Source organism: Ranitomeya imitator, chromosome 4 (genome assembly GCF_032444005.1).
Source record: "Ranitomeya imitator isolate aRanImi1 chromosome 4, aRanImi1.pri, whole genome shotgun sequence".
Taxonomy (NCBI): domain Eukaryota; kingdom Metazoa; phylum Chordata; class Amphibia; order Anura; family Dendrobatidae; genus Ranitomeya; species Ranitomeya imitator.
In genome coordinates this window covers 196,490,393-196,505,607 of record NC_091285.1, presented here as the reverse complement: position 1 = coordinate 196,505,607, position 15,215 = coordinate 196,490,393, and the positions used below count along the sequence as shown (strand labels likewise).

The window sequence follows — 15,215 nt, the reverse complement described above, 5'->3', positions numbered from 1 at the left end:
ATAAAATCACATACAATAGAGAAATACCACTACATCATGACCAGACCACATATTATCAGCATAAAGAGACCAAATAATTTCACATACAAGGGAGAACTACCGCTACACTCTGACCAGACCATAGTGACCGAATACCACCACACCGTGACCAGACCAGATATTACCAGCATATAGCGACCAAATAATTCCACGCACAAGGGAGATATACTGCCACACCATGACTCGATTACATAATACTACCACATAGTGACCGAATAATACCACATACTGGACAAATACCGGCACACCATGACTGGACTACATATTGCCACCATTCAGTGACAGAATAATACCATATACTGTACCAGGGAGAAATACCCCTACACCATGACCTGAGAACATATCAGCAAATAGCGACCAAATAATACCACATACAGGGCTAAATATCGCCACCCCATGACCGGACCACATATTACAACATGGTGACCAAATATTACAACATTGATCATTAATAAAAACCACAATACCAACAACACTTATTACCACCGGTTACATTATACACAGGAGCTCTGTATATAGTTTGCAGTATATAGTGTTAGTGTACAGGTAATACAGTGAATCCCCAATGACAATAAACACAGGAGCTCTATATATATATACATATATATATATACACATATATATATATATATATATACATATATATATATATATATATATATATATATATTGTACAGGTAACATAGTGATCACCTGTGACATTATACACAGGAACTCTGCATATAGTATAGAAGTGTACAGGTAACACACTGACTTACCAGATGTCTCTATTTGAAGTCCTCTATCTTCCTCATCTAGCACAGCATGCCACTTAAGGTACCGTCACACATAGCGACGCTGCAGCGATACCGACAACGATCCGGATCGCTGCAGCGTCGCTGTTTGGTCGCTGGAGAGCTGTCACACAGACCGCTCTCCAGCGACCAACGATCCCGAGGTCCCCGGTAACCAGGGTAAACATCGGGTAACTAAGCGCAGGGCCGCGCTTAGTAACCCGATGTTTACCCTGGTTACCATCCTAAAAAGTAAAAAAACAAACGCTACATACTTACCTTCCGCTGTCTGTCCTCGGCGCTCTGCTTCTCTGGTCTGGCTGTGAGCGCCGGGCAGCCAGAAAGCAGAGCGGTGACTTCACCGCTCTGCTTTCCGGCTGACCGACGCTCACAGCCAGAGCAGGAGGAGTGCAGAGCACAGCGCTGGAGGACAGAGAGCGGTAGGTAAGTATGTAGTGTTTGTTTTTTTTACTTTTAGGATGGTAACCAGGGTAAACATCGGGTTACTAAGCGCGGCCCTGCGCTTAGTTACCCGATGTTTACCCTGGTTACCAGCAAAGACATCGCTGAATCGGTGTCACACACGCCGATTCAGCGATGTCTACGGGGAGTCCAGCGACGAAATAAAGTTCTGGACTTTCTTCCCCGACCAGCGATCTCCCAGCAGGGGCCTGATCGCTGCTGCCTGTCACACTGGACGATGTCGCTAGCGAGGACGCTGCAACGTCACGGATCGCTAGCGATATCGTCTAGTGTGACAGTACCTTTATTCCAGCCAGGACTTGTCTCTTCAGAAAAAAACAGTTATCAATAACTGGTGGTGATAGCCCCTAGGTCCCATGTGCTGGCCCCTAGGTCCCTGGTCCCGGCCCCATGTCCCTTGTGCTGGCCCTAATGTCCTTGGCTCCTGGCATCAGTTCTCTTGTGCTGGTCCCATGTCCCTGGCCCCATGTCCCTGCATCATGCCACATCCACATAAGAAGAAAAAAAGATTTTTCTTACCTGCCTGCGCTTCCGGCACCGCGTGGCGCCCTCTCCCTTCAAATCCGGCGCAGCCGTGTTAAAATGGCCACCAACCTATAAGAGACAGGCGGATGTTGTCAGTGCGAGGTCACCTTCATGTGCTACCTGCAGGGGCGCACTGGCGTCAGCCGCTGGCCTTTGATAAGTCGACAACCATGTTAACTATTGTGGTGCAGACTTTATGCACCGCAATACATTCAGTTGAAACCAGCGGTCTCCCTCTACGTCCTGCTCGAAGGCCCGCTGAGAACTCGGGCCCACCGAAGAATCGTCCGGTGTCCCGGGGCTCCAGTCTGGCCCTGCCTGCAGCCTATCAGCGACCACTTCACTGTTCCCTCATTTGGACATAACTGACATCAAGTAGGAATAAAAAGCTGCGGCTGCTCCCTCACTTCCTCTGGATGTTTGATTTATCTGAAGGAGAGGAAAGTTAAGCAGCTGCTGATTGAACGCAGGGATCGTATAATAATGTCACGCAAGCCAGTGTCAACACCGTTGAAATGATGCCAGCAGTGGAGGTGACTATAGGTGCTATTATTTTATTTGTGTGAAACATAGTGATTGAAAATGGGTTGACTAAGTAGTGGACAACCCCTTTAACTATTGCCTTCTTCCTAGGTTTCCACCATCGCTCTGTTTCTTTTCTGGATCACATGAGAACTCATCTCCTTTGACAGTTCACACAGGTACCATTGTATGCGTTTGTGGTATTTCCTCTAATGTAACTCTATGGAGTCTCAGATCGATGGCCCACAGATCTACATTGTGAAAGTGACTTCTGACCCATTCATAAACCCCTATGTGATCCGGCGAGTGTAGTGTCAGCGTCCCTGCACGCTTCCCATCCTCCCTGCACGGACGCTGACTCACTGCCATGGCCCCTGTCCTGCACTTCCTACTCCTCCTGGGGCTGCCTGGGGTTAGTGCATGGCTTGCAGATCCACGGGCACTTAGGACGCAAGCGCTCCCGGTCTCTTAAAGGAACAGCGCTTGCCATCTTAAAATGTCCTCAGTCAATGGCTGGGAGACACTTTTTAAAAGCACCTCCACCTTTTGGGAGGTGCCTGAGTAACATGAGTACTCTGCTAGTCTGCACGCTTGCTTATTCTCAGGTCCCGTCTGTTAGTTCCTGCCAGGCCAGTACCAGCTAGTACCAGCAAGTACCCCTTTGTTCTTGCTCGTTCCTGCCTGTCCCTGCTTGTGCCTTTCAGAATCTGCCTGCACTTGCCTTGCTTGCCTGTATACCAGCCATACCTGCCTGCACCTACCGTGTCAGCCTGTATGCCAGCCATACCAGTCTGTATACCAGCTGCACCTGCCTAAGCCTTCCATGCAAGTCTGTATTTAAGCCATACCTTCCAATACCTGCATGCTTATCTACACCTGCCTAGTCTTCTAGTATTCCTGTCGTGTGTCACACCGAAAATCAGATACTGACAGAACGGCGTGACACACGACAGGAATACTAGAAGACTAGGCAGGTGTAGATAAGCATGCAGGTACTGGCAGGTATGGCTTGAATACAGACTTGCATGGCAGGCGTAGGCAGGTGCAGCTTTAGCCCTTTGCTCCTTTCCCCCTAACTGAGCTGGGATACTGTTGGCTGTTACCTGTATGGAGCCTTCTCAGTTCCCTGCTCTGCTGCGTAGCCGTACATGGGTGGTTAGGTCTTCGCTCTGCTGCATGACCATCCGCATGTGTGGTCCCTGGCTGCCGCTGTGGAAGCTGTCCGCGGGTTGTGAGGTCATTTTGCAGCTGGTGCATGACTTTTCACGTGTGTCAGGGCGTGCAATCACAGCCAGGTGCCCTGAGCCTCAGTTCCTGCACTGATTGTGCTTTAATGATTTCTGTTTGTGCTAAGGGTGTGCGCGGCCACACCTCCCCTGCTTTTATCAGGGTTAGTGTGTGTACTTGAAATGCTGTCCCCAGCCAATTGCTGAGGGGCAGCTCCTATATAAAGTTCCCCTGCCCTATGGGCGGGGCCTGAGCTACTCACAAAGGTCCTGAACTTTGCTATGTGTTCCTGCATCTCTCCTGTCTATGTTTTGGTACCAAAGTCCTTGCCTTGATTCCTGTTTTGGCGCCTGTCCTGGAGGCGGTATATCCAGGCCTGAATCCTTGATCCTGTACCCTGTCTGAACTGTGTCTGCTGTGATTATGCTCCTGGAATCCTTCTGCGTCTGGAGTCTCGCACCCAGTGACTTTGAGTCTCTTGTAACCGGTGTTTCTGCTGAGCAGCTACTACTCTGTGCTCTGGCTACCATGCGGTGCTAGCTCCTGGCAGGCCCAGCACTCCTGCGGATCTAGTATCATCCCGCTTGAGTTCCTTCCTAGATCCGATGCCCGGAGCCTGACGACCGCAGTCTGGAACCTGATGACCGCTGTCTGGAGATTGGAGCCTGATGACTGTGGTAGTGCCTGTAGGTCGTGTCAGATGTCCGGAACCAAATAACTCCTGTCTGATGTCTGCCGGTGACCCTGGGTCCAGATGTCCTGTCTGTACCCTGATGTCCTGCCTGCGTCCTGATGACCTTGTGTTCCCTGATGTCCTTCCTGTGTCCTATGTCCTGATGTAACTGATGCCCTGGGCTGCCACGCCAGTGTCCCAGCTGATGCCCTGGGCTGCCACGTCAGTGTCTCAGCTGACATATTCCAGGACATATTCCTGATGTCCTCATGCCCTGCCTGTGTCCTGATGTCCTTCCTGTGACCAGATGTCCTGTCTGTACCCTGATGTCTTGCCTGCGTCCTGATGATCTCATGTACCCTGATGTCCTGCCTGTGTCCTGATGTCCCGCCTATGTGTGCCTCGGTGATCCGCTGGTGCCTTGGGGTCCACTGGGTGGTACCCTTCTGGGAGATGTGGAATCGGGAGCCGGACCTTATTATGTTTTGCTTATGTATTGTGTGACTTTACTTTAGTAAACTTTACTTTCTCTATACCTGAAGTTGTGCGGTGTAATCAAGTCTTACGTGTCTCTTTCCTTGTTCACATGCTCAGCTGCTACAGAACCCCGGTCTCTGCCCTCCCCTAGTTCGGGTAGGCCCGGGTCCCCCTCTGCGATATAAAGGGTCTGTATTTCGTCCCTGGGGGACGTGTGCCCCACGCCGTCGTGGTCGGTCGGAGTGGGGGAGTCTATGGGCTGGGCCGCATCAGCGGCTGACTTTGACATCATGCCTGCCTGTACCAGCCAAGTCTACCCATTCCTGGCCGTTCCAACTATCTGCTCTTTTGGGGGTCAACTGCCATGTATCCGAGGTCTGCCCTGGAGTAGCAGGGGCTCTAGGGAAGAGTCAGATGTTCCCCTAGTCATGCCCCTCGGTCCACGACACATTCGTTCCACCACTATTCCCCTTGACAATGAGGTCAGGAGATCCAGAAGTCGACTGTAGTGGTGCTGGTAACCAGGAAAGACAGCAATCAGTAAGTATTTAATGCACCTACACTACAGTACAGACATATTTAGAAGAGATAAATATTTTCACATTATCCGACTCTCCTATTATATTCCTAAATAGACTGGAATTTATATAATGAACTATGTCATACTATTAACAATATATAAATTGTAATAGGAATATTTGGTACATATCTAGGCCTAAAGTCTGGAAAAGGTTAAATTAATTGGTAAGCTCAGCCAAAAACTGAGTATTACTTCCTGTGTCTACAGGCAGAAAACTATACGGTACATTTAATTTCCTGAACGGCAAGAATACTGGAAATATGCAACCGTAAAAGTCCCGACAGTTCCAACAAGCACGGACTTTGCCAACATTTGTAATGCACATTTAATTTATTGTAATTCAGGGATAAAAATCTAACTTTATATACAGTATATAACGTATTTTAAAGATCAAGATAAATCATTATTCGTAGCAAATAACAATATTTTAACAGTTGGATTTTACATACCAAGAAGGCGACAGTTTAAGCCAAGTTTTCCTTATCGGACATTTCATGGGAGGAGTGGAGGAAAAAAAATGTCCACAGAAGCCTGTGTTACTGGACGCAGAAAAAACAATGCTGAAAGTTATATTCTTTAGTGAGCAAAGGTGTACCACCAGGCTGGCGGAGGCACTGATTGTGATCTCTGGATTCTCCTTTGTTCTATCCAACGTGATGAACTGCCTCGTACAATGCTACATTTGCAAGTACAGACAGAAAGAAATGAGATCCAGATGAAAACTGTTCCAACATCTGCAATTCCCCCTTGTGCTTCGCATAGGGATTTTTGGCTTTCTGAATGGAAAATAAGAATATTACTGTATAGGTGCCACTAAAAGTCTAACAACACAACATAAGCTTAGAAATAGAGTTAGGGTCCATCCGATGAGATCGCCTTGTTGCTGGTGGATGCATTATACGTTAATTCATTTATTTTTATATGCAAGTAAATATACTCATTACTGTACATCTATAGACCTGTTCCTTAATAGCCGGGACAGTGCTCATAAAGCGTTTTCTATGATCACAGCAAGAATTGTGAATCACACCCTCATTTGAAAGTTTTCCCCTATAATAGAAGAGAACTTACTGAAAATCTGCCTCCAGAGATTATTTTAACCTGGCGATTATCTGTTTTCTGTTTCATTTATTCTAATTCTTTTCTCGTTATGCAGTTATCAGTCAAATTAATCCATTTTATATTTTGATAGCTTGAACTTTTACAAAAGCACAGATACAAAATGTGTATTTTTGATTGTTTTATTTTTAATGGAGCAAAAGAGGGGTGATTTTTTTTTTTTTTCACTTTTTAACCCCTTTACCCCCAAGGGTGGTTTGCACGTCAATGACCAGGCCAATTTTTACAATTCTGACCACTGTCCCTTTATGAGGTTATAACTCCGAAACGCTTCAACGGATCTTAGCGATTCTGAGATTGTTTTCTTGTAATATATTGTACTTCATGATAGTGCTAAAATTTCTTCGATATAACTTGCGTTTATTTGTGAAAAAAACGGAAATTTGGCGAAAATTTTGAAAATTTCACAATTTTCCAACTTTGAATTTTTATTCTGTTAAACCAGAGAGTTATGTGACACAATATAGTTAATAAATAACATTTCGCACATGTCTACTTTACATCAGCACAATTTTTGAAACAAACTTTTTTTTTTCAAGGAAGTTATAAGGGTTAAAATTTGACCAGCAATTTCTCATTTTTACAACCAAATTTACAAAACCATTTTTTTTAGGGACCACCTCACATTTGAAGTCATTTTGAGGGGTCTATATGGCAGAAAATACCCAAAAGCGACACCATTCTAAAAACTGCACCCCTCAAAGTGCTCAAAACCACATTCAAGAAGTTTATTAACCCTTCAGGTGATTCACAGCAGCAGAAGCAACATGGAAGGAAAAAATTAACATTTTACTTTTTAGTCACAAAAATGATCTTTCAGCAATAATCTTTTTAATTTCCCAAGGGTAAAAAGAGAAAATGGACCTCAAAAGTTGTTGTCCAATTTATCCTGAGTACGCTGATACCCCACATGTGAGGGGGAACCACTTTTTGGGCGCATGGCAGGGCTCAGAAGGAAAGGAGCGCCGTTTGACTTTTTCAAGCTAAATTTGGCTGGAATTGAGATCGGACGCCATGTCGCGTTTGGCGACCCCCTGATGTGCCTAAACAGTGGAAACCCCCCACAAGTGACCCTATTTTGGAAACTAGACCCCCTAAGGAACTTATCTAGATGTGTCATTAGCACTTTTATCCCCCAAGTGCTTCACGAAAGTTTATAACGCCCGGGCGTGAAAAAAAAAATTCCTATTTTTTCCACAAACATGATCGTTTAGTCCCCAATTTTTTATTTTCTCAAGGGTAAAAGGAGAAATTGGACCCCCAAAGTTGTTGTCCAATTTGTCCTGAGTACGCTGATACCCCATATGTGGGGGGGACCACTGTTTGGGCGCATGGCAGGGCTCAGAAGGAAAGGAGCGCCGTTTGACTTTTTCAAGCTAAATTTGGCTGGAATTGAGATCGGACGCCATGTCGCGTTTGGCGACCCCCTGATGTGCCTAAACAGTGGAAACCCCCCACAAATGACCCCATTTTGGAAACTAGACCCCCTAAGGAACTTATCTAGATGTGTCATGAGCACTTTTATCCCCCAAGTGCTTCACGAAAGTTTATAACGCCCGGGCGTGAAAAAAAAAAATCCTATTTTTTCCACAAACATGATCGTTTAGTCCCCAATTTTTTATTTTCTCAAGGGTAAAAGGAGAAATTGGACCCCAAAAGTTGTTGTCCAATTTGTCCTGAGTACGCTGATACCCCATATGTGGGGGGGGACCACTGTTTGGGCGCATGGCAGGGCTCAGAAGGAAAGGAGCGCCGTTTGACTTTTTCAAGCTAAATTTGGCTGGAATTGAGATCAGACGCCATGTCGCGTTTGGAGAGCCCATGATGTGCCTAAAGAGTGGAAACCCCCCACAAGTGACCCCATTTTGGAAACTAGACCCTCTAAGGAACTTATCTAGTTGTGTGGTGAGAATTTTGAACCCCCACGTGCTTCACTAAAGTTTATAATGCCCAGGCGTGAAAATAAAAAATCCTATTTTTTCCACAAACATGATCGTTTAGTCCCCAATTTTTTATTTTCTCAAGGGTAAAAGGAGAAATTGGACCCCAAAAGTTGTTGTCCAATTTGTCCTGAGTACGCTGATACCCCATATGTGGGGGGGGACCACTGTTTGGGCGCATGGCAGGGCTCAGAAGGAAAGGAGCGCCGTTTGACTTTTTCAAGCTAAATTTGGCTGGAATTGAGATCAGACGCCATGTCGCGTTTGGAGAGCCCATGATGTGCCTAAAGAGTGGAAACCCCCCACAAGTGACCCCATTTTGGAAACTAGACCCTCTAAGGAACTTATCTAGTTGTGTGGTGAGAATTTTGAACCCCCACGTGCTTCACTAAAGTTTATAATGCCCAGGCGTGAAAATAAAAAATCCTATTTTTTCCACAAACATGATCGTTTAGTCCCCAATTTTTTATTTTCTCAAGGGTAAAAGGAGAAATTGGACCCCAAAAGTTGTTGTCCAATTTGTCCTGAGTACGCTGATACCCCATATGTGGGGAGGAACTACTGTTTGGGCACACGTTGGGGCTCGAAAGGGAAGTAGTGACGTTTTGGAATGCAGACTTTGATGGAATGTTCTGCTGGCATCATGTTCCATTTGCAGAGCCCCTGATGTGACTAAACAGTAGAAACCCCCAACAAGTGACCCCATTTTGGAAACTGTACCCCCTAAGGAACTTATCTAGGTGTTTGGTGAGAAATTTGAACCCCCACGTGCTTCACTAAAGTTTATAATGTCCAGGCGTGAAAATAAAAAATCCTATTTTTTCCCACAAAAATGATATTTTAGTCCCCAATTTTTAATTTTCCCAAAGGTAACAGGAGAAATTGGACATCAAAAGTTGTTGTCCAAATTGTCCTGATTACGCTGGTACGCCATATGTGGGAAAAAACTGTTTAGGCACACGTTGGGGCTCGAAAGGGAAGTTGTGACGTTTTGGAATGCAGAAATGGTCTGCGGTCGTCATGTTCCGTTTGCAGAGCCCCTGATGTGCCTAAACAGTAAAAAAAAACCACAAGTGACATCATTTTGGAACCTAGACCCCCCCCCAAAGGAACATAACTGGATGTGCCCCCTTTTTGGAACTAATGTACGCTTTCTTGTAAAGTAAATTAGTAGTGCATGGAGGTGTGGTACAATCTGAAGCAATCCTTCATACACAGGCCAGGTTTTTCGGGGCAGGTGTCGCATTGATAAATGGTGTCCTTGCGTATTCCCCTTTTGTAACACACTCGGCACCTTTTTTGCGGCTTACCTTTTCTGCCGGTTGGCGGGACCACCCCCGGAAAATGCTGGCCTGGTACGATACGAGCACCTTCAGTTCCGGAAGTACTGGGGCCCTCTCCTTCCGGAGTACCAAATATCAGGGCCTTAACCACTACCTCCTGGAACTGAAGGTACGACGTATCGGTGTGGCGTGCACATCGTAACAGCAGGAAAGCGTTGAGCATTGCCATTTGTACGATGTGGACGGCCAACTTTTTGTACCACACCTTGGCCTTTCTCAAAGCACTGTATGGTTGGAGGAGTTGATCAGAGAGATCAACCCCCCCCCATGCTTTTGTTGTAGCCCAGTGCACAGTCCGGTTTGCAGACCTGTGTAGAGGTACCCCGTACAGTGCTGAGGGCTCTGCCATCACCATGTATGGTGGTCAAGAGAAGGACATCCCTCTTGTCTTTGTACTTGACCACCAGCAGGTGGTCGCTACATTGGGCCTTGCTCTCACCTTTTCTGAGCATCTGCCGAAGTAGCGTCTTTGGGAGGCCTCTCTGATTTTTGCGCACAGTACCGCAGGCTGCGGTACCTCGCGCAGAGAGGGATTTGTAGAGTGGGATGCTGGTATAAAAGTTATCAGTATAGAGGTGATAACCTTTATCCAGCAGTGGGTGCACCAAATCCCACACGATCTTCCCACTCACTCCCAGGACAGGAGGACACTCAGGGGGTTCAATCCTGCTGTCCTTCCCTTCATACACTCTAAACCTGTGGATGTACCCTGAGGCACTCTCACACAGCTTGTAGAGTTTGATTCCGTACCTGGCCCTTTTGTTGGGCAGGTATTGACGGAATCCGAGCCGCCCCTTAAAATGGACCAAGGACTCATCCACGCAGATGTCCCTTTTGGGCACGTACACTTCAGAAAACTTTTTGTTGAAGTGTTCGATGACCGGCCGAACTTTGAACAGACGGTCAAAGTTGGGGTCATCTCGTGCGGGACACTGTGCATTATCGGAATAATGCAGGAATTTATGGATGGCCTCAAAACGTCTCCGAACCATGGCCATTCGGAATACTGGAGTGTTATATAAAACATCTACACTCCAATATTGCCGCATTTCTGGCTTCTTCACGATCCCCATGTGGAGGACCAGGCCCCAAAACTGCATCATTTCAACTGCGTCTACAGGAGACCAGTTGGAAAATGATGTACCGGGGTTTTGCTCCAAAAATTGACGAGCATACAAATTAGTTTGCTCCACCATGAGGTTAATAAAATCCTCAGAGAAAAAGACTTTGAAAAAGTCTATTTCTGTGAGGCCCGTGGTGTCAAACTTGATTCCTGATTCTGCCACAAAATCAGGAATCAGTGGCTCGTAATTTTCGGGGGGCGAGGTCCATGTGGGTTCCGCAGTGGGGAGCGCTGGTTCAGGAGTGGTGGGGGCTGCCTCATCTTCTGTCCTGGGGCGTCTGCGTGGTGGTTCCGCAGGACCCGAGGAGGAAGATGAGGAGGAAGAGGAGGAGGAGGAGGAGGAGGAAGAGGATGAAGAATCAGAAAAGTAAAGAAAAGTGGGATCCTCTCCCTCGCTATCAGTGTCGGAGGCAAGGAAAGCATATGCCTCCTCCAATGAATAGCGCTGTTGGGACGAACGGGACGAGCGGGACATTTTTGTGTGAATATGGTGATTGGGTGCACTTTATTGATAACTGTATGTGTATGTGTGGGGGGATAGTGATTTGTGCAAACTTATCTGAAAAGAAAATGCTAAAAGGAGAAGAAAAACCTGTAAAAAAAAAAAAGGCAGGCACAAACTCTGATAAGAGAACTGCGTCACTTATCAAAGTTTGGCGGCTGCGGGATGTGTGTACGGAGGTTGCGCAAAAAGGCTGAGGGGAAAAAAGCGAGCGCGAGAGTTGATCGGTGAACTGCGTCACCAATCAACGCTCGGCGGCTGTTAAATGGGCGCACGGAAGGAGGTGCAAAGGGGGGTAAAAAGAGGGGGAAGGGAGATGGGGGTGGAAGTGGGGATTGGGCAGGGATCAGTGATCAAAACGTACAGTTGTAGTCAGGTGGCGCAAAAGGGGGGTGAAAAAAAAAAAAAGGAAAACGGCAGGCACAAACTCTGATAAGTGAACTGCGTCACTTATCAAACTTTGGCAGCTGCGGGATGTGTGTACGGAGTTGGCGCAACGGGGGTGAGGGAAAAAAGCGAGCGAGAGCGTTGATCGGTGAACTGCGTCACCAATCAACGTTCGGCGGCTGTTAAATGGGCGCACGGAAGGAGGTGCAAAGGGGGGTAAAAAGAGGGGGAAGGGAGATGGGGGTGGAAGTGGGGATTGGGCAGGGATCAGTGATCAAAACGTACGGTTGTAGTCGGGTGGCGCAAAAGGGGGGTGAAAAAAAAAAAAGGAAAACGGCAGGCACAAACTCTGATAAGTGAACTGCGTCACTTATCAAACTTTGGCGGCTGCGGAATGTGTGTACGGAGTTGGCGCAACGGGGGCGAGGGAAAAAAAGCGAGCGCGAGCGTTGATCGGTGAACTGCGTCACCAATCAACGCTCGGCAGCTACTAAATGTGCGCACGGAGGCGGCACAAATGGGGGTGGAGGGGGTAAAAAGAGGGGGAAGGGGGGATTGGGGTGGATGAACGGGGATTGGGGTGGATGAACGGGGATTGGGCACGGATGAACGGGGATTGGGCACGGATGAACGGGGATTGGGCAGGGATCAGGGATAAAACTTACGTTTAGTTGTCTTCTTTCTTTAGCAGGGATTGTGGTGCTACAGGCTGCTGTGGCACCACAATACCCAGCACAGAAGGTAGATCCAGCAGAGAGATCAAGCCAGGAGATCCAGCAGTATGACCGCTCTGTAGGAATCCTCAGCTAGAATGAGGACCCTGCAGAGCGGTCATACACAGGTCAGGCAGGTGACACAGACAGGTCACAGAGCGGTCATGCTGCTGCTGTGACCTGTCATTGGTGGGATCGACCATAACATCGATCCCACCAATCAGAGCTTTTCTGGTGACCTGGCTGTGACCTGCCTAGGATCGGATCTGTTCGCGCCATCCTAGGCAGGTCACAGCCAGGTCACCTGCAGGGCACAGAGCGGTCACAGCGTGATCGCCGCTGCGCCCTGTGATTGGCGCGATCGACGATGACATCGATTGCGCCAATCGGCTCCTGCAGGCCCTGCTGGGCCTGCACTGTGTCCTATCCTATCCTATCCTAGGATCGGTGCTATTAGAGCACCGATCCACGCAGGTTCCGGCAGGGCACAGCGCGGTAATACCGCGCGGTGCCCTGCGATTGGCGCGATCGATGCGATCGGCGATCGCGCCAATCCGGGGTGTTCTTGCCGGTGCCTGGCGTTGCCAGGCACCGGACCTAGGATCGAGTACATCGGTACTCGATCCTAGCCTGTGACCTCATTGTTTCAGCCGCTCCGATTGGCTGAAACAATGAGAATGGCTGTGATTGGCTGTTCAGAATTGAACAGCCAATCACAGCGATCGAGAGGGCGGGTGGGCGGCGACAATGCCCTGGATGCCGAGGCCATCTCCCCCCAGGTGAGATGGCGTTGGAATTTTAATGCGATCACCGCGACTTAAGTCGCGGTATCGCATTAAAGGGCAGGACGTACTATCCCGTCAAGGGTCAGATAGGCCCAGGGCACCTCGACGGGATAGTACGTCCAAGGTCACAGAGGGGTTAATGTACCATTTGTTAGTCCCCTTAGGGACCAAACACCAGCATTGCTCTGTAAAGTGAAAATCACAATCTCCTATGAACTTCAGAAAAAAACGTTCATCCAGTCTGTTCAGCGCTCCCAGGTAACAGGCAACAGGCAGTGGTATTACAAATCTTCAGTAATTTATTTAAAATAAAAGATATTAAAAAACAATACATAGAACAACGCGTTTCAGCTATATACTTATTAAAAATAGCCTTCCTCAGGTATGATATTACTTTATAGGCTGCTGGAGTTATAGAGGCTACATAGGTCCACTTGAATAATTAATTATGTTAATTGATCAAGACCTGGTGGTTCTTCATTAGCTTCTTTGCTGATTAGTGGTTTTCAGTATATAGCTTTAACTTTTCCGTGTATAAGTATATTCATTTGAACAGTTAAAATACATAATAAAATATAAATTATAAGGAACAAATAAAACCATTAATTAGCATATATACAATATATGTGGATATATAAAATTTGTATCTATATTATTACCCATAAATACAATATATATTCAATGATTATATCTATTATATTATACATCTTTTAATAAAAAACTTTTTCTTAAAAAATATAATAAAAAAAGTTTCAAACATCTCTTCTGTTTATACAAATAAATAAATCTGAAAAGACTTCATTTATTTGATCATAGTGTTAATTCTATATCTTTAATTTATATAGGAACTTATTACATGCATTAGTTCCTTCTATTGGGATTATTCCTCTCATGGGTATTTACCTCTATACCATGGGTTGTGCCCTTTTCCTTTGTATAGTATATTTGAAGTAATTAGTTATAAGTTAAATTCTATCAATAGATTAGTTAAAGTTCACGTATAGTTAATATTAATTTTAGTTCTACCTGTCACGCCGTTAACGGCGATAAAGGGGCAGGACGGCGTACTGGGGCCCGCACCTGTCCCTGCCACTATAATGGGGCCCTGGCTTTCCCTTGTCTCAGGGGTACCAGTAATGGTTAGGAGGCCTGAGCTGCCAGCGCATCCCTGTCTCCTGTGCAGGCCCTAATAGTGGCCCCCTCTCCCCCCAAGGGAGGTGGACTGCACCAGTGTATAAACACGACAATTAAACAGGGTATACAGACAAGGTAACTAAAAGTCTCAAACTCACCAAATGCTCAGACAACCACAGAGGAAACACAGAGGAGGGAAGAGAAGGAAAAAACTAGGAAGGAAAACAGGTTTAACATGCAACCAAAACAGCAGACACCAATCTCTGTAAATAAACCTCCAAGCTCCTAATATCACGCTCCTTCTCACTCCAAGCCAGGCAGCAGAACTGATCACTGACAACAGTTGTAGACAAAGCTGAGTCTATATAGGAGCGGAGATTACCAAAATCAATTCAGCTGAGAGACATAGCTCTCAGTAACTTCAGTATCAAGGTTTAACTCCTGCCCGGCTGGCACAAGACAGCCAGGTCAGAATTCAGGAGAAGAGCTTCTGTTCATCGTGTGTGAACGAGGCCCAGAGCGCTGCGGTTCTCTGGAACCTCTCTGTCACGGTAGTCCCGTGAAACTACCTTTATTTAATAAGTCTTAGTTTGTCTAATAACTGGATTTCTCACCTTTGCCGCCTGGCGTAGAACATACACCACCACAGGAGATGCTAAAAAAAAAAAGGAATGTAGTCAGCTTACCGGTCTTAGACGAAATCCCCAGACCTGCCAACGCCCAGCACGGTTCGGGGTGAGCGCCCACAGCAAATGAAGACAAAAAGAGAAACGAGGTAGATCATGAGTAAGACTTCATAGTTGAAACGCGTTGATCCTCCTCACTGGTGTGCCAGGTGTTTGCTATGTTAAGATTTTTCTTGTTGAAGAA

The 15,215-nt window shown here is 46.6% G+C and overlaps 1 protein-coding gene across 10 annotated transcripts in view; it reads right to left on the bottom strand.

Moving 5' to 3' along the window:
- The window catches only part of GLT8D2 (glycosyltransferase 8 domain containing 2), a 52,238-nt gene that overhangs the window by 28,462 nt on the left and 8,561 nt on the right, over positions 1-15,215 (bottom strand). The window contains exons 2-6 of one of the 10 annotated variants that reach the window (XM_069764229.1): positions 14,960-15,000; positions 5,749-6,075; positions 1,815-1,889; positions 1,582-1,600; positions 798-853 (exon numbers count right to left, since the gene is read on the bottom strand). The exons of 1 other annotated variant lie outside the window; for it this stretch is intronic. The gene's annotated coding sequence lies outside the window, so the exon portion shown is untranslated. Of the gene's footprint in view, positions 1-797; positions 854-1,581; positions 1,601-1,814; positions 1,890-5,748; positions 6,076-14,959; positions 15,005-15,031; positions 15,056-15,215 lie in introns of those variants that run through there. 8 more of the 10 variants (XM_069764230.1, XM_069764231.1, XM_069764232.1 and 5 more) reach the window with 8 other exon arrangements.